General features: G+C 38.3%; 1 protein-coding gene across 6 annotated transcripts in view; it reads right to left on the minus strand.

The window, feature by feature from the left end:
* Positions 1 to 24298, minus strand: part of DLG5 (discs large MAGUK scaffold protein 5) — a 110890-nt gene that overhangs the window by 69875 nt on the left and 16717 nt on the right. The gene's annotated exons all lie outside the window — the stretch shown is intronic.

Here is a 24298-nt window from a genome sequence, read left to right on the forward strand (position 1 = left end):
TCTAATAGAAAAAAGTATAACTTGTGAATTAACATTGGACTGTGTGCTAAGTAGGAAATAATTTTGGATGAAATGCTAAAAATGAGTTCAGGAAAATACTGAATACAATTGTTACTTCAGATACACCAAGAAGATCATGAGTAATACCTGTGACAATAGTCAGAATCTGATTTTTTGCTTTTCTCGTTACATGTACCAGCTCCTAATTCATTCTGTAATCGATGCATACTCTTATCCTCAAACTTCCTTCAGACTTAGAAATTTCAGTTCATTACTGAAAAAAAAATTTGCTTCCATCCATTTTCAACTTTCAGTGTCCGACCTTAAAAAAGGACCTACAAAGCTATCCGCCATTACTAACAATAGCGATTTTTTTACATATTAATAAATCAATAGACAGAGGTGCCTTTTATTTTAGTGATTTTAGAAGTATGCTATATTTAACTCACCAGAAGAACTAGAAAAACAGGTCCTACTTCAAAACATTGAAAAACTAAAGAGCTGCACCATCCCTCACAAGTAGGAAAAACACCACCGTAAAGAAAGGGAGTGATTATGTGCAAAAGTGATTTGGAATCTGGTCTGTTTTCAGCACTAGCAAGGATGTGAAACCTGTCTTCAGAGAAGCTCAAAGACAGTTTCAATAGTATCAGAAGCTACTTTTCCTACAGCTCTCCTTCTTATGTTTCAATATTTGTTTCCTTAAGTCTCTTTGAAATTAAGAAATGAAAGCTGAAAAGCAGCATAAGATTAAATGAATTGATCTACCTTTGAAATCAGTTAAAGGACAGGCTGGAAAATAAGAAAGATGTCCTAGAGCTCACCTCCTCTGCTGCTTACCAGAAAAGACATGACATCTGCAACTACCATGGAGTTAGATGAAGCAAAGACAGCATGTGGCAAAGTAAATTTACTTACAACACAGGCAGTAACAACAAAGTGAATCGAAAAAAGCAAACACACTTAGGGCCCCATCTTCCACTAGTAAAAGTGCCATTGCCCCAACTTTAATGGGGTGTGTTTATTTATCCTGGCAAAGAATAAGAGTCCCACATTTGATAAAAGGAGTGATGTCTAGGCAAAACTGAACTTCAACACTTATTTGAAAGTAAGGAAAACTCCCTTCAAGCAAATCCTCTGGTTTTATCAGCAGACAGACATAGCAGAAAATAAGTACCAAAAAGGAACTGAATCTTGAAGTATACTGTTCAACCTGAAAACTCCCTGTGAAAAATTATTCAAAATATATTTGTTACAAATAATTCTAATTATTGTACCTGATGTAAGTTTTTTGTTTTGTTCTGATTTTTAATAATACGTACAACAAGCATGTCACTGACACACTGGATTCAGGAAAAAAAGATCTGCTGTGAAGCAAACTTCATCAGTGGAGACACATGACTCCCCAGCAATGTTCTTAAACATTAGCTTAGATTTGTAAACACAAGATCTGGTATGACAGCATGTTATCACAAGAAAACATACAACTGTGAAGAGAGGAGGAATCATCTGACCCACTCATAATTCCTTACTTTTACAAATAAAACAAGAATAAGATCATCTAGTAGCATTTGTCTGGCTTCCAAGGCTGTTTGTGGGCATGTTTGGGTTTGGTTTGTTTTCAAACTAAAAGGATGCGATTCCATTATCTGTAACACATGCCACCTTTGTCATCAGAAGCAGCGTGAATAAATGTCAGAATCAATAATCAGAGGACTCTACACAGCTCCCACAATATTAACATTCATCTCTAGGTACTGAACTGATATACATACATGGAATTCAATTCAGGCTAAAGCAGCATCGTACTTGACATATTGTACTCGATCAAACTAGCAATACTTAAAAATGTTCCAAGACAGCATTACCCTACTCCGTAAGATGACTCCTCACATAAATGAAAAGAAAAAAGGCACAAGCTAGTTTCTATAACCAAAGGCAGCAGAACACCCTGTTCATTCATGAGCTACACAACCACCCTATTTTAACAAATCTGTTGCAAAACCACCACCCCCCTTGCTAAGAAATCTTCCACTTTATCTCAAATTTTTAAAAATTGCTGACAAGATTACTGTGCCATCTTGTCAAATTGTACAAAAAAAAAGATAATAATAAAAACCAGAACATAAAACCCAAGGGGAAGCCATGACTACTTTTTCAGGTTAATGTTTAAAGTGTTTCACACCTAGGGGTTCATGCCTTTCAACATACTTTTCCAAATATTTGCCTTTCATTTTTTTTTGTTCTAGTACTCACCTTGCATGCCAAAGACCCCCAGTTTAAAAACCTGCTACATTTGATATCAATTCATTGACTTGTAAAAATTGCTGACATATACTTTAAATTCAAAATTACAACCTGGAATTACAGAATCTATGATTCTATGAATTCTGAGAAACACAGTAGATACTACTTATACTTAATTTAGAAAGAAGTGACCTGTTTTGTTGTTTTTTTTTTAATAGATACACATTTTTACGCAGAGGAAAAAGAGCATAAGCATCCTATCTTTGCATTGCAGACTTGCTTTTGGAGAATTTTTTTGCTCATCCAGATTTAAACTTTGGATCAGTTCCTGGCTGTATTAAACAGCTTTGGCAGACCAGAGGGATTTAGAACCTGCTACAGTATGTATTTCAGATTCTTAAGAATCCCATTTCCTTCTATTTTCAACAATTAGAGCAAGTCAAATTTCCTTAAGTTATTACCGTATTTATTAGTCAGATGACAGGAAGGCCACTTAAAACCTCACAGGTTAAGGAAAGGTACTAGTTGCTTAACCATGGAAGCCACCTCCAGGGACAGCAGAAGAAGTGGATTCTAGTTTGCTCCATCTTTCACACAACATCCACAGAGACACAGTAATATTTATTTTCCTTTTTAAGACAGACAATGACAGGGATTGAGGGTGGTTGAAATAAGAGTTACATATCATCTAAGAAGACGTCAACTGTCTAACCAAGCAAGTTCCTCATCAGCAATACCAAATCCAGATTGATGGAATTAAATTATTAGCACAAAATTAAAACAGAACATTTCTCTCATCTGTCTTTCTAACCTTTGCGTTGTGAAACACCTCATAACACTGGGTATCACCTGTACTTCAAGGAGAGACTAAAAGAGACAAGCCAGTTAATGTAAAGTCTCCAAAACAAGCTTGTACTTGGTACCTTCTGTAAGAAAGCAGCACAAAGGATCAAGTAAAATATCTTCCAGGACTAAATGCTAAATTACTGAATGACATCTGAGAAAAAAAAACACTGTGATCAAATTTCATAATGTGGAGATAAGCTGAATGTCAGGATCACCATGGCTGCATATAATAACCTCATCCTCTTCCATACAAATACGTGTATGTATGCAGGCTCCGCTCATGGCTCCGAAGGAGTGTACTCAGTGACAAAATAAGACACAGGAACTCATCTTTCCAAAATTCATGCCACGTATGCTTTCAATTCACAAATTTATTTTGGTTTTCCCCAGAATATATATCTTACTCTCAAATATTGAAAAAATAAAATAATAAATTGTATAATTCAAGCAAAAGAAAGCTACTTCATTTTCCAATATTGCTCCCTCAGATATACACCTTCAGCACAGGGCCAAAGCGGTAGACACTTCACACACTGAAAATGAACCTGTTTCAGTGTGTGAAGTACCAGGGTTTAATTCAGGGAGCACTAGTTTCATCTCACTAGGGGAGTGCTCTGATCTTAGCTGCACGGTTCTCAGCACGTCACCCATCTTCAAGGGTTGCGTTAAGCTCTGCAGTATGGTTGACTCCTAAACTAAGCATATTTCCTAACTAGGACCATGTTGATCACTGTGGGACTGAGCCTAGTAGGCGCAACTGCCTGCACAATTTTTTTCACTATATCTGTGCTTTTAAGGATGACATTAAATAACTCTCCATGTTCTCCTGCTGTGAATTTCCATTGCTGCTTAAACGTTGCTCTTCCTCTCACCTCCCTTCCCAGAGCAATGACGGCTAGCTGTTTCAACTTCTTGTCAGCAAATGGTTTTTCTGATAGAGATCCAGCACACCGGATGAGAGGGCAGCACGACAAACATTTGTTTATCCACATCTCCATGCAAACTGACTTTGACATGACTCCTACTTGCTGCGGGGGAGTGAAAAAGTTTGATTAAAACTGGAAATGACCCAGGTTACAATGTTCCCATTGCCTTTACAACAAATAAAACTTCCCAAGGACCTTAAGATCACATGGATTTGCCATGCTCTATCTCAGAAGCTATTCTTTTCTTGGCAGCCTGTGCAGCCAGGTTTGTCAGAAACTGTAAGACATAAGTAATTTCTAGCAAGTTGTGCTAAATTCTGACTTCATACAAAACCTTTAATTGGGTATTTGCTTCCATCCATGTCATATTTGTTTCAGATATTTAACCTTTAAGGATACATATATATGAGTAACTCCAAGAACAACGGTACATACTTAGCAGTAAAACAGTGTCATATCAGCAAAAGCTTGCTGTCTCTTACTCTACTGCTTTTAAACATGGCTTTATCGCTATTCTGCACACCTACAGTTAATACTGTGCCCTGCAGCATAAACCCGTTTCACTTTTAGGACACTATGAAAACCAAATTAACACTAAGCATCTTTTTAAATAATCAAGCAGCTAAAAATTTAGAATTTTTATTTCCAAAATACCTCAGTCTGTAACAGTCTCACAGAGATAGTGTCAAAAATTTTATTTTCCTTTTACAATGCAGACAATGTTTTACAACAACCTATTTATAAAATATTAAGATATTAATATTAAAAGTGTGGGTTTGGAAAATATAGGTACTTTAGTGCTTAAGCCATCTCTAAATTCTAAGCAAGTAGGAATATATTCTTGTTATGGACAGAGTGCTTCACACATGAACAAGGACTTTGGCACCTTTCTCCATAACATTTAGTAAAAAACAGTACTGGTGACAGAATTACAATCAGACTGATTTTGAATAAATATAACAATTTCTGTGTAGGATTAGATTCAGAAAAGTTAAGTAACCTGCTGGAGGCCAGAGACATCAGTAAAGAAGCCCTGAGGTCAGATGCTTAAGTTCCTAGTTGTCATTTATACACTGAATTAACAGCATTTGATCTTCAGCTATTAAAAACGCTAGACAAATACCTGTAAAAAAGCCTATTTTCTCAGCAACATCTGTTCAGAATACTTCAGAGTAGAATAAACCCACAGATTAGTATTTCCAAATACGCATTCCTAAGTGTACCCTCTCTAGCAACTTCCACACTCATTGCTATAGAGATTTATTTTTTTTTAGGCAGAAAGCAATACAGTGAGTTATACTGAAAAGAATTTACAACCTATCTATAAGAGAAATCTAAGTCACTGGAGTACTGTTGAGCATCTTACTGCAATGTGAATTATGCAAGGAAGACAACAGTGGTGCCTTCAATAAAAAAAAGCAGAAAAGCAGCAGTGAGAAAGGTAAGAGGAAAGGGCAAGTGATAAGAAAATGAGGTAGTTCATTTTTCTCAATAATCTAATCATGTTACCATTAGGATGCATTTGGTGCTGTCCACATACTTTATTATGTGTTCTTGTTTATTATTTGTTCTTGTTTACTGCATTTTGAGCATTGGGTCAAATCATCCTCTTTTCACAAAGCAGCTCAGAAAAGATTAAAAATCTTTACAGATCTGAATTTGCATTTGATTCACAAAACACATGACAGTGCTTCAGCTGACAGTGTTCAAACTATTTTGCCCATGGATACGATGCTCTAATGCCTTAAAGAGATAGAAGCAATTTTTAAGAGCCAAATTATCATGAAGTTCTATTAGCAGGATAGCAGCTATTACCAACTAGAATTGGCAGCAAAGAGGTACAAAACCTTACAACTCCTTAAAAAAAACTGAACAAACCTACACCCAAGTCTATCAGGTCAGCAAGAAATAACACCCTTTGCTACCTTCCAAACCTTCACTTGTCTTTGTCATTTGTAAAATGACTACTTTAACTCTTGCACTCTGTGAAACCACATCAGAAGTGATTAAATGTATCTGCTGGAGCAGAAGGACCAAAGATGCAATCATAATTGCTGCTGCTATTTACTTATTCAGAAAGTCCTGCAGCAATTCAGGTTCTGAACTAGAAACAACTGCTTTACTTTTGTCTTCTTGCTTTTTGACTGGCATGGCTGCTAACTCTACTTTAGTGAGTGCATTTTGTCCTGACAAGTCATTTGTCTCCAACACTCCATTTCAGCCGAGGAGAACTGCAAAAGCAAATGACCGTGCCCTCCCCTTACAGCCCTGAATTTCCATTAGGTAGTGCAATGAGATGGGCGATCATTTTTCAACAGTTATTTTAAGGCTAACAGCAACATACCTAGCTACTGTGAAAATATCGGCATGCAAACTTCTATTACTCAGATTCTGGCAAAGGAACAACTTCCAGTTTATAGAGCTGCACAGACTGCCTTCACTGCTGACTTTCTTACAAGAAAACAGCATACTTTTGTAGGCTGACACTCAAAAGGCAGAGAAAAGAATAATTGGCTTCAGAATCTTTAACCTCAGCATTCAGTGCAGATGGGAAGAAGCTGCATTCAAAGCCAAGCCTTAGCAAAACTGTAATGCAGGTAGGTGAAACAGATTGTCGCATATTTCAGATCATATGGATTATAAAGTTGGTCCCCATATTATTAGCAATACAGCAGTGTCATCTTCTGTTCTACACACTGATATTACAACTGACTATCTTTTCAAACAAATACAGAAATAAATGTTATGAATTATTTTTAATATAGCTCCTTTAATAATGCCAGTTAACCTATTCTAGGAAAAGCTATTCTGTTTCACTGGTAAAATGCCCAGTGTATCCATTAATTTTTTCTTGCTTCTGGCCATCAGGAACATTACGTTTGCTGCATTATCTATGATAAGCCAAAGGAGAAAAAAAAACAACAAAATCCAAAACATAATAGCACTTTAACAAGCTTCCTGCAATCTCAAACTCTTTCTCTCAAAGTTATCTTCTTAATCTACATTACTCACTAAATTACACATAAAATGATATAATTACTTTTGTTTATTAAGGTAGAGAGATGTAAATTTTCATTAAACCTCCCAGGTGACTAAAATGCCTTAGAGGATGTTCGCCAATCCCTTTCCCTCTAGGAAGAGAAATCTAGGGCCTAAATCCACTTGGCAGGCATATGCTCCTTGAGTACTCCATGTGCATGGTGTTCAGGAAAATGGCATTCTGACCATTCACTGGATATTCCAGGTATGGCTGAAAGGCCCAAGGCTTGTCCAGCTGAGCAGTCACCAGCAAGCAGCAGGCCTTCAGGGACCCATGTAATCTTTGTCCCTACAGTAATAAATGAGATGCCATCTCCAACGGAGAGTAGCTACAGATTGTTCTTCCTGTACATACATGGCAGTGAGAGGCATTGGCACATCACCTATCTTACCCCACCCAAGGATCAGGTGTAAACTTCATTTCTTGTTCTCTGTATCAGTGCTCAAAGTCCGTCCCAATTCTGCCTGCTCTCACACCTAGCTTGGTCCCACCTGCCTATTCATCAGCCCTGTCCAAATAGACCGTGGTAACTGAGGCCTTTTGAGTTCTAAAAGGGTTCTCATCTGCCCTATTATCTGAAGAGATTGGTTTTGATCTGTCAGACATTTTAAAAATGTTGTTTTCAAGGCCGCTACTCAGTCTTTCCGGTCCATTTTCTGAGTTTTACTGCCCATTATAGTGGGGATAACAAAACATCTTGGCATGTACGTTAAGGAACTGTCTAAGTACATTTCTCTTCCTATGAATGGTCTCTGTCCACAGGAACTCACACTTCAAACCCACTGAACCTGATACCGACTACTAGAGCTCTTCTAGGCTGTAAATGTATGGTATGTGAAGAGCTAGCCAGGCAGGTTGATGCACTGCCACTGAGGAAGCTGAGATGAAATCTGGACTCCTCCTAGGCCATGACTGAAGAGTGGTATTGCTCACTACAACTGGAGGTAAAAGCTGAATTGGGAAATATGATACTTTGTCCAGGAAAGCCTACCCAAACCCCTTTTAATGCTGGTGTACAAAATATTTCAGAAATAGTATTTCTGAATACCTTCAAATCTCCTTACTAGCTTCTTTTAACCCCAGATAATAATATATTCACATCTATCTTTCCCAGCATTCTAGCTCTTAAAGTCTAGAGAAAGACTTGCTGATTGTCCATTTTGTTACACAGTCCTCCTTCCAGGGAAAGCTTACTTTGCAACATAATTTCTGTATCTGGGGACAATTCTTTACATCAAACTATATTCCAGAAGCTTTGCAAGTAATCTGACTGAGATTTCTGGAGGATGACAATGTCTGCCATTTGCAACTAACCCTAGAAGATTTCAGTGAAAGGAGATCACATTCATAAAAAACCCCACAAGCTATGCAATCAAAAGAACGAAACTGTTGTAGGATGAAAGTGGTAAATATTACATCCCAACAAATGCATTCTCAATCAGCAACAGTTGCCTTACTAAATCTGCAACAGTGACAATTAAGAAATTTGAACATCATTTAGTTTGCACAGATACACATAGAACTCTGTAGCACATTATTTCACCCAATAATTGTAGAGTCAGTTAATATAAATGGCAAAATAAAATGTGAAAACTAGCATTTACTTTACAACTATATTTAAAATTTAATTTAAATTTTGGAATGATATCAAAGTAACCACCGAATTATGTCTGTAGAGAGGCCAAGCCATTAAAAAAAAAAAAACCTACAGGGAAGAACAAAGGGAAAAGCAACTACAGATATTTAAAACCGCAGACATTCAAAAGGCTAGAAATCTACCAGGTAACAAGGAAAGCAAGCAGCAGCTCCTCAAGATTAGCCTCTTAACGCACCCAGTCCTTTCATTAACTCCCTGTATCTTGCAATCAGGTATTTCCTCTGCAGGAGCATCTGGGGGCACTCCTGGAACCGTGGGGGACAAGAGCGTCCCTCAGGTGCCTAGGCCGAGCTTTTTCTTAGCAATTCAAACTTCACCCATAACAAGCAAGCATTACGTTTCAAACTGGTTTTTAGGACAAGTCATCAAGAACATACATGTACCTATATCCATCCATAAACATAGTCTAAATATAGGAAGTGACTGGCTTCAATGATAATGGTACAGTTAAAGCCACATAGCTTTCCTACTCTGCAGAGACTTTTAAACAAGGACAAAGTGGCTTAACACACTGTTACCTTACCCTTGCACAGCAGCAGAATTAGGTACACAAGAACGCATCTCAACACAAGCACAATCACACCAAGGGGTTGTGCTGTTTACAGTTCAGGAAAAAACAAAACAAAACAAACCAGACATGTTTAGGCCAGTCCTTTGTGACTCCAAGCAGAGAAGTAATGTTTCAAAGTCCAAAGGCTTTTTTCCCTCTCTACATACCATCTGCCTTATCTAAACTTGCCCACATACAACTTAATCTTGTGAAGCTATCTTCGTTGTATATCTTTCCAATTTCTACTGCCCTAGAATACTGACAGGAACCAAACTTCTTTTTGTAACAAGAAATAGAACAAAGTAGTTATAATACTCTTCTCAAAAAGCAGCCCCTGTTATGAGTCAAGAATTAAACCAGCAACTGATTGAAAAAGCTAAGGTTACATAGTATCTCCTTACGTGCTGTTCTCTATATTAAATGTTATAAATAATAAAATTATCAGCCTGTTGTTTCTAGCCTGAATTGCCGCTTTTTCTAAAACTTAAAAACCAGATCACATCTACTGCTCATAAGTACTGCAAGAGACCTATCAACACAATCATTCGAACTTGAACTATGGAGGAGTCAATAACTCAATACACCTTTGAAATTCAAGTGGTGTTACGAGATTTGACTTTTTCAAACCGTGCACCTCTAGATAAAGTGATTCACTTGGCATGAAACCTGGATTAATGCTCAAGTAACCTCCTTTCAAACTTGAAGGGAGATGCATACTCCCCAGCTAAGCCCTAAAAGATGAATTCTCCTTATGCTGCTTTTCATAGGGTGCTTCAATATTCAGCCTCTAAACAAGCCCCCTTCAGGAAAAAGAAGGGGGGGGGGGGGGGGGAGAAATCCAAAAAGCATCCTGAGATGGTTTCACTAAGGTATGTCACAGAAGGGCTTCAAATTCAACTTTGTTGTTTTGTCACAATAGAAAAAACTACACGCACTTTCATATAGAACACAGCTCATATCCAAGCCTCTTTCTGTTTACACTAATGATTATTACTTGAAATGGTAATAGGAAAGATGTATTTAAGCTAAACCATCGAATCTCAGATTTCCTGCCTCGTTGGCAAGTTTACTTTTTTTCCCCAACACTCTATTCATGAAAGCAAAAGTAAGGAAGAATAAAACATATAGCTTCCCCCCCCCACCCCACCCCCAAGTGCTGTAGAGCAGGAAACCCTGCTGCCAGCAGTAATTCCATATTAAATACATATATATTTATTCAGGTAAATCCCTTATAAAAGGTAAGTCCCTGTTACCTACAGACTTTAGGCCTGAGTTCTCTTCAGGACATCTGAAAATACAGAAAGGTCATCAAAACTGTGTGAATGCTACTAGCACACAGCAAGTGCCACAGACAAAAGAAATGTTGAATCCACAACAAAGAGAATGAGACCCCTCTCTAAATCTGGACAAATTGAAGCTAATATTCTGGGTGTGTCTAACCAGGATCTTTCTAGAAACATACAAGTTTTCACAAAGGTAGTAACTTAACCAGACAGCTTCTGAAAGTTCCAAGCACTGATACGACCTCAGAAGAGGGGGTGGAGAAGGTAACAATATAAATTAAAAATATATTTGAACCATAGACTGTACTTTTTCAGAAGACAAACAGAGATACAAAGAAGAAACCACACCTACGCCCTCATTTAAACAACGCAATTAAGTATGTCCTTAAGTGCTCTGCTTTACTGAGTGATTATTCCAGAAGTCTATTCCCTATGAACTATTTACAAAAATAATTTGTTGCAGAAATCCCCAGGGGTAACCTTCGTGCCTCTTCTGGTTACAGCTGCACCACCCACAGGAATTTTTCATCCCTCACCAGAGTAACCTTCGTCTGTGATGATGGCAGAAACAGTCTGAAAACCACCTCCCCTGGCACAGGCATTACCAGAGTGTGTGTGAGCAGACTGTTCCCTGGCACACACAAGGAGTAAGTTGCTTACGCTTCCTAATGGCAACATAAATAACTAAATACAACAAAAAGACATCTTCCCCATGTACCAGGATGCTCATGCATACAAATGTTCACTCCACCTGGGAGCTAAAAGCAGAGAATGCTGGGAAAAAAAAAAAAAAGGAAAAAAAGGAAATCATCTGGAAGCAATTATGGCATGCATTCCTCTCCCCCTCCTGTTTGCCCCTTCTCTGCAGAGCATGAATGCTGCTACTTTTCCTTCTTTCATGGACAGGGCAAGAAGACAGCATCAGATTCCACTGTGGCTTGACAAGAGTGGTGAGGCAGTCCAGCATAGTGCTTTGCAGCGCAGAAGGCATTTGCCCCCTTAGCACAGATATTCCTAGGGCTTCCTTCTTCTGGCTTCATCTTTTACCTTGAATTCCTTGATGACAGACCCTGTTTGGAAACTAAATCTATTTCAGAGTCTAGAAAGACTTTTTTCCTACATAGAAAGAGTATCAATATGCTATATGGACTTCTTAGACTTTCTGAAGGTTATTATTTTGGGAGAAAGCAACTACTACAACTCTAGCAAGTGACAGAGTGGCTAATGGCTTTAAAAGGTGGCTTCTCTATGACCTTCTAAGCCAAGCAAGCAACTGGAGCAAGCACACAAAGAATAAATGGGAACTTGAGGTACTACTGACAGGAAAATCTTAGTAAGGGAGGATTTTTATAAGCCAAATATTCACCACAGAATCAATTATAAGGAGGAAAAAAATGTCTGCAATACAGGCAGCCAAATGGTATCAGCTCCATCAATTCTGGAAAAGGCTTTAAAGCTCACTGCACTGACAATATATCTACAAAAGACTCAAATCACACTCTTATCAGGAAGCAGTAGCATTAGCATTACATGACAGTACATATTCAGCTTAATGGAGTGCAGCAGACATCCCTGAGTCTGCCTTAGAAGAGACACAGGCTAAAAATTCAGCAAATGCACTCGATGTCTAGCATGCTACTCCAAATGCAAATACAATGACCTAGTCCACTCAGTGACAGGAGAGAAGACAAAAGAATCAAGACTACAACACTCAAGAAGTAGAACATGGCATATTGAACACCACAAGCTAGGGCTGTTGAGGGAAGAGAGTGGCCTCCCACCTGAGAGGGATGATTAAGTCAATACAAGTCAAGACCTGTCCTGCTTGGAAAGTTGCCTGCTTGTCAGAGCTGTGATTTTCCCTTAACTTTCTCTCATCTACATCTGGGAATAGAAGAGCATACGAGAATGCTGCCTCTCCATCAGCTCCACTTCTCAGGCATGAAGGTTGAGTGAGGACAACTTTAACATTCAGGTTCAGCTACTGGTGCCAGCAGAGACGTGCCTTAAATAAGCATGCCAGGTGTTCCAGAGAAGCAGACAGACTGCATAACACTTTGCAACCTCCTCATTTAACCATGTAAACATCCACATTTTACTGTTCCCACATCAGCAACAGAAGAGGCAGTAAAAATTGTGCCTCTGTATGTAGCCTTGACACTGGCTTTGTTGTGTAGGCTTAATGTAGCCTGTGTAGGCAGGCTTTGACACCTCTTCTCTGCTTCTAGGCTCCAGTGAATCAGCCTTCCTCCTTGAGCAGGTTCTGAAGATACTGCAAATGTTCCTAAAGGAGATGGTGTTACTGAGAGCAGCTGCCATCAGGATCAAGTGTTTCATCTTGTTTCCCATTTCAGGAGTAGCCATATGAGCAAAAGTGAGGTCAAGGGTGTGCAGGGGACAAAAAAAGCATCAGAACAGCAATGGATTTAAAACAAAAACAAAAAAAAGGGGGGCAGAGGGTGGAGAAGACACATGCATCACATCCATAGTTTTCCTTGAATACACATAACTGTATGTCAGTGTTTCATACTGAAAGACAAGCATTGATCAAATTAAAACCATGCAATTCTTGTACAGTCAGAAAAGGCTTCCCCTCAAATAAAACCAGAAGACTGAAATTGAGATGAATAAGCATGCTACTGTACCCATAACCACCAAATGTTTGCAGCACTTTACAATAAAGACAAAATTCAACTATGCTTTAATATGAAAAGTGCTTACAAAATGACTGTATAAACAAAGGTTGAGATGGATCACTGTTTAGAAGCTCAAGATTAAAATCTACTCTCGCATATTACAGCAATCTTTTGATACTGCAACTCTTTTCTATAAAAGATTTTCATCATTTTTTTAATTTATTGTCATATAGCAATGCATCATCTCTTGTCACAGAAGTATTTTTATTTTTTATTTCCACTAGATAAATCAAGAATATTCAAGATACTTAAATTACAAACAACCAGGTTAGATTCAATTACAATTTTGCCACATCCATCTGTTCTTATGCTGCTGTGGAATTTTAATGTTAAGAATACATGAGGTTTTTTGGTTGTTTTTTTTTAAAAAAAAGGAAGTTTAACTGTATAAACTGAAATATGGGAAAGAAACTAGTGAAATGGACCTCAAAGCAACAGCTCTGTCTCTTCTAATCATGCTATAAACCACAAGTTCCTCAAGTGAAGTACTGTATCTTCTCTCTGCTTTGGTAGTATCTTCCAAAAACTGGTATTTTCAATACATTAGAAGGTCTGTCAGAAACAAGTGTGAAGACTAGTTTTGATGTATTAGAAAGCGGTTCACATTTCAAAATCCACAATGCAACAAATCCCAAAAGGGTTGTAATTTGTATGAAAACATATAACCATCTCTTTTCTTTCATAAATAACATCAATGGAAAACTTCAGAGAAAAATTTAAATTCTTTGACTGAAAAGAAAGCTGATAGCATGTAGCTCTTTTTACCGCGGCTTTCCCTTACTGTGCTATACTTTATCCTGCTGGGAAAACTAATCCTGCAACTTTTCACTTGAAGGGCTGAATCTGTTTTATAATTAGTGATGCTTATGCTAATCCTGTTTTCCTTAAAATGCAGAGAAACTTCCAGAAATATTTAATAAAATCAGCGCTTAAAAATTAAATGCGCAGAAAGGAGCTAATTGGGAAGAAAAAAAGAAATCCAAGCTACTGCAGAGTTTCTGGAAAAAAAAGAAAGAAAAATATTTCCTCTGGTTGTAAACAAGTTAAGTATTTACAGCTCTTACAGACAGGTCCAGCCTTTTTTGCTCAAGGACAAATTCAGATCTTCATGCTACTATCCTCAGCATAAGGACAATGAGATAAACCAGCAAAATTTAATCCAGAAAGCACTCATTTTTTAGCACATTCTCTGTATCTAGTAATGATACAGGTGTGAGTTTGGAGGCTGGTCATACTCATTTATAAGTTTCATAAAGTATGCTCTTCTCCATTCCCTAAACAAATTATCAGAGGGAAGGAACTCAATCCACAAATGTAAATTAACACTTGGGAAAACAAACAAAACCCCACAAAATCCTCCCCACCCACCCGAGTTGCCTATCACAGTGCCCTGCCCTAAAAACAAGTACAAGCATCAGAGTCCTACAATACAATAAATGATAAAGTTGCTACCTTCAGGTAGACTATTAGGAGAAAGAAGAGCGTAAATTAAGGGAGAGTTGCTAATTTCTCCACCCTGCCTAGGCAGACCCCCTGAGCTATCCAACCTCTTCACCAAAAAATGAAGCTGGTGACTTGCCACCAGCTCCACACATACTACACACAGGAGCTGATTGTTCAGTCTTTGCAACTATCCAAGATAAAGTGAGCACAAGCTCCTCCCAGGCATACAGGAGAGGCTCTACAATTTAAAACAGAGCTCAAGTTGTATCCAAAAAGATCTGGAACCTGTTTCATTGTAAAAACATCAGAAGTTTCCCTATCAAAAAGCACAGCCTCAAGTGCTTTTTGGTGAGGACATCCAGAAGCAGGTATGATGTGGAAATTGAAGCCATCAGGAAGGTTCTGAAAAACTAAATCTTGGGTATCTGCACTACTGTGGCTCTTCGGGTATGTGAGCAACATCGCTGTACAGAAACATTTTTTAGGGAAGTATGTTTTATTAAGCAAGACAAAAAAGGTGTCCTGTCTAGTTACAGCACTTAGCTCCCTCCTGCTACTTTTATGCTGAACCCCATAAGCATTCCTAAAAGTGAAAATAGTAACCACTACTATTAGTCGTCTCATGTTTGGACACACTAGATAAGCATCATTTAGTTTTCAAGACGAGAGGATTCTAGTCACAACTTACATGCTTTCAAAATGGAATCTCCTTTGCTCCTCAGCGCAACATAAAAAGGGAAAATATTTGCACAGATGAAATTATTATCCATTGATACGTGCCTGCATGGCAACTAAGTGCCCTGTGGCCAATGAGGTTCAGCAATCATCAGAAATATGTTGACAGATTTGGACTTGGGCTGATTTCTCCCACACAAGTAATCACACATTAATTGTCTCCACAAACTAACAGCAACTATAAATAAAAGCAACATGCAGCAAGTAAGTAGAAGTGATAATGGGCAAATAAAGAGCACAGAAGACTCAACATTTCAAAGAAATGCTGTGGATAAACATTCAAATAGAAAGACTATAGATGAAACAACTGGGCCATCGTGTTTTACTAGCACAATCAGAGAGGCGCTGGAAGTTGCCCCTTTGTGTTCTTAAAAGTACAGTGGACCTTACAAACCATTCCCCTCTCATCACATAGGGAAGAAAAACAATTAGTGACATTAGCAGAAACAGGGTAAGGAAATCCAAACTGGCATCAGTAAAGTCATTCTTGGTCCATTAAGATACTGGAATACAATGGAAAAAGGCAACCATGCTCCTTCTTATTCCCCCAGTATGAGAAAATCCTTTGACATGATAGGAAATTCTCACCTGTTGAGGGGCAATGTGAATGTCAACACATTCTTCAATGTTGTGCTCCTTACGCCAAACTTCCAGGGCATTTGAAGGAGCTTTTTTTGTCGCTGTGACTAGAAGGTATAAACATAGACAGCCTCAACTGTCGTGAACTTTGTGCAAGGAACAAGAGTAGAAGGGATAAGTGGGGAAGTTTTCTTAACCATGCACTCTGAACTGTGTTACGGTACAAGAGCTCTCCTGCCACTGTAACTGCTGATCTCATCATGACAGCTCAGCCTGAAAGATTTCTCAGTTTCACATATCCACAACAAGAAGCAGGTAGAGTACTAGAAAAATACAGAAAATATATCACGGACGTGTAAGACAATAAATCTCTAAATGGGCGACATTTTTTCTGTGCATTTTGCTACTATGTTAACCCATACTAAGTTAAAACCTAGACAGTAAAACACCAATTTGAAACTCAGAAATTAATGTTGGCACTTGATCTTCATCCCACTAAAAAAAATGTCAGCAACCTCAAAGCAAAAACTACCTGGATGGTACAGTCTACAATTACAGTTTAGCATGCCTATACTTTCCACGGGTGTAGTCAAGTGACATTGAAGCTGTTACAGCATGTTTTAAGAGGAATAAGACGCATGATTCAGAAATCCTAAAGAACAAACCACAACTTTTGTTTTAAAATGTACTGCTGCTTCTGTGTTTAGCTGTGAAAGGCAGGAAGGCTGTCATCATGGCTTGTATACACACACACAGAAAACTGGAATGCTAAAGCCTGCTATTCTATCAAGACAGAAGCTCCTGTATGGCACTATTTTGGCTGTTAAAAAAGCAGGCCTAGATAATTGAGCTTACTGTCTGAATAAAAATACTACAGATGAATGGGTGTAGCAAAAATTTTATAAGGAGCACTGAGAGTGCTTTTAGACTGCTGGAGAAAGGGATGAAACTGAGAATCTGGAGAAACCTGAGCTACAGCTGAAGCCAAAGTTTGTTTGGCTCGATATTCCTGTCTGCTCAGCAAATGGTGCCACCCAAGGGGGTGCAACTGCAACTTACTAGACTAAAAGACAAATGTATCTTTTAACATTTCATCTTTTACCAAATCCATCAACAGGATACACCAAACCATAGCAAAGGCTAAGTTTATTTTCCCTGTAAGATGCACATCTCATAGTTTAAGTGCCATGTTGGTGAAGCAAACAGTAAAGCCAGGCATTCTTCATGCTGCCCTAGGACTCTGTCCCTACATTTGCCTGTGAACTGAAAAAGAAGCTGCTGACTGTTCAAATCCTAGTCTTCACACAGAGGTGACTGTGGTCCCCATTCTGCTTATCTTCCCTCAAAACAGTCACAAGATATCCTTATGACCTGCAGGAGGCATACTGCCATCTCAGCAAAGCCGAAGCAGAAGACAACCTTCTGTGCACCACCTAACTCTTATTTTCATCCTCAGTAACTCTGTGCGTGTGTGTGTGTGTGTGTGGAATAGGTAGCTGATATATAGGGTTAAACACAATTTGTCTTTTCAAAACTTAGAACCATGTTAATTTATTGCTATTTGTTCATTCTGAAATCCTTTGTCACTACTGAAATATTACACTAACTATTGCAGAAGTAAAAGGACCTAGAATGGGTGGTATTTAGGTTTCATATCTTCACTAAATAATGCTTAAACAGATTCTCCATATGAAGGTCCTGCAGTGCTATTCGTTACAGATGTACCTAACAACCTACATCTGTGAGCAGGTACAAAAAAGCTCCGGAAAATGTTTCAACATCAGCTGAACATCTCACTTTTCTCATTAAAAGTATTTTTTACAGTAAGCTTAAGTATAAACAAGGGTTTCAGAAAAACCAAAAGCTCCAAATTACAGCCACACTTATGCCTTCAGTCAGGTCTTCTAGATCTGGGAAGTTTCAGAATTGCTGCTTTCAGCTGTGCCGCCTTTGACACACACTGTGCAGAACCAACATTGTGACAATAAATTAACTTCTACAGGAAAAACTATGCATTAATGCCCCTCACTCCATCCAAAATATAAGCTGTAGCATGTCCAAAACACAGCAATTTCCACTGATTCCACAGCAGCAAACTCAAGATTTCATTACAAACAAGAAAAACTACCAACACAAACCCTCCCAGTCGGCTCTCCAGGAGAAGTTACAAGACCTCTAAAACAAAGAATGAAAAAAAAAAGGGGGGGTGGGGAAAGAGGAGATACAGAAATGAAAACACCACGCATGAGGATGGTGATTAGCAAGATCTCCCTTTACACAGAAGTCACTTGTAGAAAGCCCTACTTATCAAAAGTCAGGTTTGTAACACTTTGTTTTTTCCAGTCTCAGCTGCTAGTAAGACTATACCCTCTATACATGACTATCAGTGGAGAAAAGTATAAATTGATACATCACACTTGCACATCCAGAACTTTACCATGACACTTAGGAGGATCTTTTCCTTCTATCAAACTATGATTTTGGTATGAGAGACATTCATACCAATGACGTTCTTGAATTTTTTTCAACAAGAAGTTTTAACTATTGTCAATCTGCCACCAGAAACCATTTAACAGTTTGTCTCTAGAAAAGCTGACTCTGTAGAAACCAACGTAAGATCTGAAAAGACATGTAACAGGATTGCCTGCTGCAGGTTCTGTACAAAGCTAAAAAAACAGTATGGCTCAGGAAGAAATTACTCTATAGAACATATATTGGGGGGGGGGGGGGGCACGGACGGATGGATGGGGGGAGGGGGGTGACGTGAAAAAAACAAACAGAAGAATTCTTGTGGCTTTTGATTAGTCTTCAAATACCCACAGGAAGACTGGTGGTTGGGACCAGCTGAAGAGCTTCCCATGCTGCTGAATACTGAAAGAGGGAAGTGGGTTAAGCCACTGCCACATTCAAACCACAAGAAAACCCCGATTTTGGTCTCAGAATGTTTCACTTCTCCACGCTGCACAATTCTCACTAGGAACCATACAAGGTAATGGCTGGATTGGACATCAGATTCCTTGATTTGCCAGTAAAAATGCTTCTTCTCTTTGACAGAACTTTGGCAATTTATTTCAATTAGGTTTAGCATGTAAACAGGAACTGTCTCTATTTAAGAGCCAAACTACTGTAAAGAATGGCTGAAATCCATCAGTCCACTGGTTCAAGATTCAGATCAATACTATAATCAAATCCCTCAGAGAGTAGCATAAATGAAATATAAAAGAAGAAAAACAAAGCAAAACAAAACACATTACTACAAATTTCTTAGCTTCTTTTTCAGTTTCTTTTCCAAAACTAAGCAGAAAGCCGAAAGAACAGCCAACAAAGAGCCCACACAGCTACTCAGCACCGGCGCAACCACTCAACTTTTCAATACCTTTCAGTGCAGCTCTACAGTAACGCATTTCTGCTTCTGCTCTCTTCCAGAAACTCATCTTCTGTCTCAACACCAAAGAGTATAGGTTGATCACAGAGATGGTATCTCATATATGCTGCTCCCAAGCCCTCCCAACCCAGCAAAGCTTTGTCATTATCACGTTGCTATTGTCTTCCTCACCAAGTCTGTGGTCCACAAACAGGTCTCTGATTAAAGCCAGACAAGTGTGCTTCATAATCACAGTCATTATCACCTGGTTTCAAATGCTGCCTGATTAACATTTCATTCTCTTTTTTTTTTTCTTCTTTCACTATGTTATAGCAATAATGTATTTGTTACACTCCAGCATAGTTTTTGGAATGACTGAGACCAGTAAGCAAATGCTCATAGAATGGAATGAGCCTTTAGTTTGGGTTAATGCAAGCTTGGGGAGAAAAAGAAAATGAGAATAACAAACTATCAAAAAACATAGGGAAATGTTACAAGCAATCATTACCTCTTTTTCTAACACTGCACATGGACCATCATGTATTCTTTGTATCAAACTGCTGAGCTTAGTCCTTGTGATCTGAAATTACAAGTTAATGCTGCAGCGTGGCAGGGAGGCTGAAGAAATTATAGTTACGTACACTGAACAACCAAGTATTACTGGTACTGCATTAGTCAAACTGCAGAATGTATTTATATTAAAAGTGGTAAGAAGATATAAAATCAGCACTAATCCTAGGACCAGTGTCAACAAATGCAACATGCATTTATGTTGACCTGCCAAGCCAGAATCACTATAGATGCTAAATAGTTAAATAGCACCTAAATACCTTTTCAAGGGTCTGTTTATAAATATCTCAGTTGTACTTTTAAATAAAAATGAGGTCAAATCCATCTCAAGAGAACTGGGAGTTGTCATGCAAAGATTACGTTAAACCTGTTGTACTTTCTTGAATGCTGGGTTTGTTACAATATGTCACTTTGTTTCCTCAACTTTATTCTTGCTATGATGCCCTTAGTGACATGGTTTAGTGGTAATGGCTGGCCTTGATCTTACAGGTCTTTTCCAATGTAGTTGATTCCATGATTCTGCGTCTTTCATGTGAATCAGTTTAGATACAGTTTCAAAATACTCCACATGCTTCCTGGCATGGCAATATTCTCATAAAGCAACATCTCTGTAACAACCCAAATTACTGGTTTTCCAAATCCTTGGAATCATAAGAGAATGTGCATTTATCAAAATCTTTTTTAGCATTTTAGTCTTGATACCAGGACATTTATCCACAAAGGTCTGGAGAAGGCATCCTAAAATTAGTTTTAGCTATAAATGAGTAGAAGTCTTCTTTGTCCAAGGGTTGCTGAAGCAGTAAAAAAAAAAAAAAAAAGAAAAAAAATAACCCTCCTAGTAAGCTTTTACAAGAAACATCACTAGTATAAGCTAAAACATAAGCAGAATACCTGCAAGAACACAGACTGAAAAGTCTAAGGCTGCTAACCCACCCAGGTACCCAGCAAATACTGCCACACTTCAGGCACTACAAGCTGTGCATATAGCACAGAGCAGACACCTTCACAGTGAAAACCAAACAAAACACGCCACAGATATCCCCTAGACTTTGTGCTACTAGTGGAAACATAACCCAAGCTGCACGCTTTACTGAAGCACAAGTCACCAGGAGGCTGGCCGGCAGGTTCCCCAGTCCTGAAGCAGCACAACAAGCCCAGCATGCTACAAAAGGCTGTTGTTCTAACCCAGCACCAGGGCGGCAGCTGAACCAGTTGGCCCAGTACCCACCCTACTATGATGTGTGGGACATCAAAGGCTGGCTGTGACCTGAGCAGACAATTAGGATGTGTTGGTGTAGAGTTCTAAGAGGTCACTCACAAATTAATTTTTACTGCAGTACAACCTCTCTATAAAGCAGTATTATTGGCTTCTTTGCAAAACTAGCTTCCAGGTTTTCCCCAAAATATAGAAATAACTGCAACACTGTTTTGTTTGCTTTTGGTTGTGTTTTTTTTCCTGTGTTAAGGTTACTGCAAAATTAAAGTGCAACTCCTAAGACAAGCTAAGTAGATTTAACATGGGTATAATGTAATTTTAGTTTGTAAAGGACAGATACCATTGTTCCTTCCCTTAAATATCCAGGCACCAATGTTAATTGAGACACTAATGAGAGGTGGGGGAAGCTGCTGTGGAGTAATTAGCAAAGCCAAAAATCACACCCTGTTGCTGAAGACATTCAAGTTGCCCCAGTAAAGTATCACATTCCCTGTAAAAAGTACAAACAGCACAAAATAAAGCTTCTCAGTTTTGTACATAGGCTACAAAGAACAATTCAAGATGTACTTCCTTACAAACAAACACAGTTGTGCTTTCTTCTCTGTTAAAGAGATCACTGGTGTCAATACCATCCATCCCACCACACAGCACTGCCCTTCCCATCAGCCCAAATCCCATGGTGCTGTCCCAGAAGGTTTATTTCCTCTCTCGGTAACGCTGCTCCACAAAACACTACTTAATCTTTTAACCACCAGTTCTAAATGCATGTGCAAAACTACTGAAGACAGACCTGAAGCATGCAAAAACAGGGCCAAGATGTCAAGACACCTCTATACCACACCAGTTTTTTCATTAACTAAAGATAAAATGTTCTTTGATGATGCAGAAGTAAAAAATCAGATCAGATTTCTTACTTCTTCACCAACATTTAGCATGGCTCCAAGTAAGGCTAAAGATCACTCACTAATCAGAGGTTAGCCTGGGTCCCCTACTCTGAACAGTCACAGAATCAACCCACACAGTCTTAGGGCAGAACTTAACGCAATCCTGTACTGGGAAGCTCACAGTGATCACCTCTGGCCAGCTGTAAAACAGACAGAACATCAACGTTAATTGGCTTTTTCTTCTGTGGCAAAATGCCTTGTGTAGATAGCTACCAAATGGCAAAAAGCATAAGAACCTGGTGTTATGAATGACATTAATAAATAAATAGGAAAACAAAGCTGTTAACACAATTGGTATACAAAGCCACATGTTTTCATTTTCAAAATGTACATTGTGCTTTGGATATAAAGCAACTTCATTTTCCTAATTTTTAAGGGAACTTTAGAAATGATCTCATGATTCAGGTGCTTAATAAAAAGTTTCAATGAAAAATACAGAAACCCATAGGTTCTCAAATTATTTTCATACTTTTACTTCAGTTCAGACCATTCTTCCTACCTTCAGTAGAAGGAAGGAAGCACCAACCTACGACATTTAACTTTCAAATGCTACCAAACAAACTGGAACACAACTGACAACATGAGAAAGCAGATTTTGCTTGCAAATTAGCATATCAGGAACTCAGGCACCAGTTTAACAACATCAGGGTCATGCTTAATCATCTTAACTCACACAACCATCAATACCACTGTAAAACCCAGAAGAGGAAGTGCTCCCTTCCTAAAAGGAGCATATATGCTCATGCACCTTGTTTAACTGAAGTGAACCTTTTAAGTAATGCTGCTTAGGAAGATCCTTAGGACTTTCTCCCTTCCCCTTCCCACTTTCCGCTTTTATTAAAAACAAACACCCCCCCCCCCCCCCCAAAAAAAAAAAAAAACACAAAAAAAAGCCCATAAGAGTTTATCTTACTGAAACTCACTTCATTCGAAGAAAATCTCTTCAGCCCAAAACAGAGTTTTAAAACAAACAAATGAAACCTTCTAAAAGTTACACTGTAGCATTTGAGATTAAACTAACTCAAATAAAAGTGTGTATTTTCCTTCTTTTTCTTTTCTTACCCAAATCATTAGAGCAGACAGAACTTACCAGTCTTCACAAGACTGCATCCTGAGAGTTCCCAGGATACAGTAAATGTTAGCTCCTGCACATTTAATTAAGTATTTCCAAATCAGAGCTTTTAAAAGCAGATCCATTCCAGACAGGATATGATGAAAATGTAAGAGTTAAATGCAACAACCTTACTATCATAGCTCTATGTTAGCATTGTAGTTCAAGAACTGAAATACTTACTTCTGAAAAACATTTTATGTTCCAGAAAAAAGCTATTAACTATAAGGAAAATATTATATAACCGACTCAAAAGGATTTAGTATATCATATCAAATCAGAGCTATGTTCAACAGCAGTAAATCTCAAAAGATCAAAAAGCACTGTTTTTTATAGCATTCAATAATCTTGGAAATGTTACTATGGTCACACAAAAGTAAAATCTACTTGCTTTTTCCTACTAATTAAAAAGGCAAGGAGCAATAAGCGAGACAACCAAAGCCTAGGGTAAGATGAAGAGAGAAATAAACCAGATGGCATGGGAATACATATCTATATATTTAAGTTATTTCCAAATCATGTAAAAAGAAAGATCAAAATGTCTGCATTTGCCCTATAATCAGTGTTCTTTTAGGAAAGAGTTTTCATGTATTTTTATGTAAAGTACATTGCAAATTCTAATTAAGATACAGCTGTAAGCCAGGATCTACCATCATATAATTAATCTTAAATCCAACTTCGAGCCAGGCAGGATACAGATAGAGTGAGACAGATATAATTACAAACTCCATCAGCAGTAAGTCACTGGGAGAGGTTGCAGGCTTTCCTGTATTTCTTCTTTGTACTGAGTGGTAGGCTATTTTTGTCAAAATATACCAGGATACAATCACAGCACTTAAATATTGGCTTGAGTTTGCATCATGTATTTTAAGGCACTAATTTTTAAAATAATGACAATTGCACTCCTATTTCTGAGGGCTGCATTGTCCAACAGAGAACTGGAGTAGGTACTGCATTCGCAGCTTCGTTCCTGTCTTTTGGGAGGAACTCCTCCATTCTCTGCTTCATACCTCTCCAACTGGAAAACTTCATTTTACCAAATTAAAAAAAGCCATTATTTTGAACATAAATTCCAAGAAAAATAAGATGTA

This window comes from Pezoporus occidentalis, unplaced genomic scaffold, assembly GCF_034315485.1.
Source record: "Pezoporus occidentalis ecotype Australia unplaced genomic scaffold, CSIRO_AGI_Poc_V1 ctg101, whole genome shotgun sequence".
In the NCBI taxonomy this organism is placed as follows: Eukaryota; Metazoa; Chordata; class Aves; order Psittaciformes; family Psittacidae; genus Pezoporus; species Pezoporus occidentalis.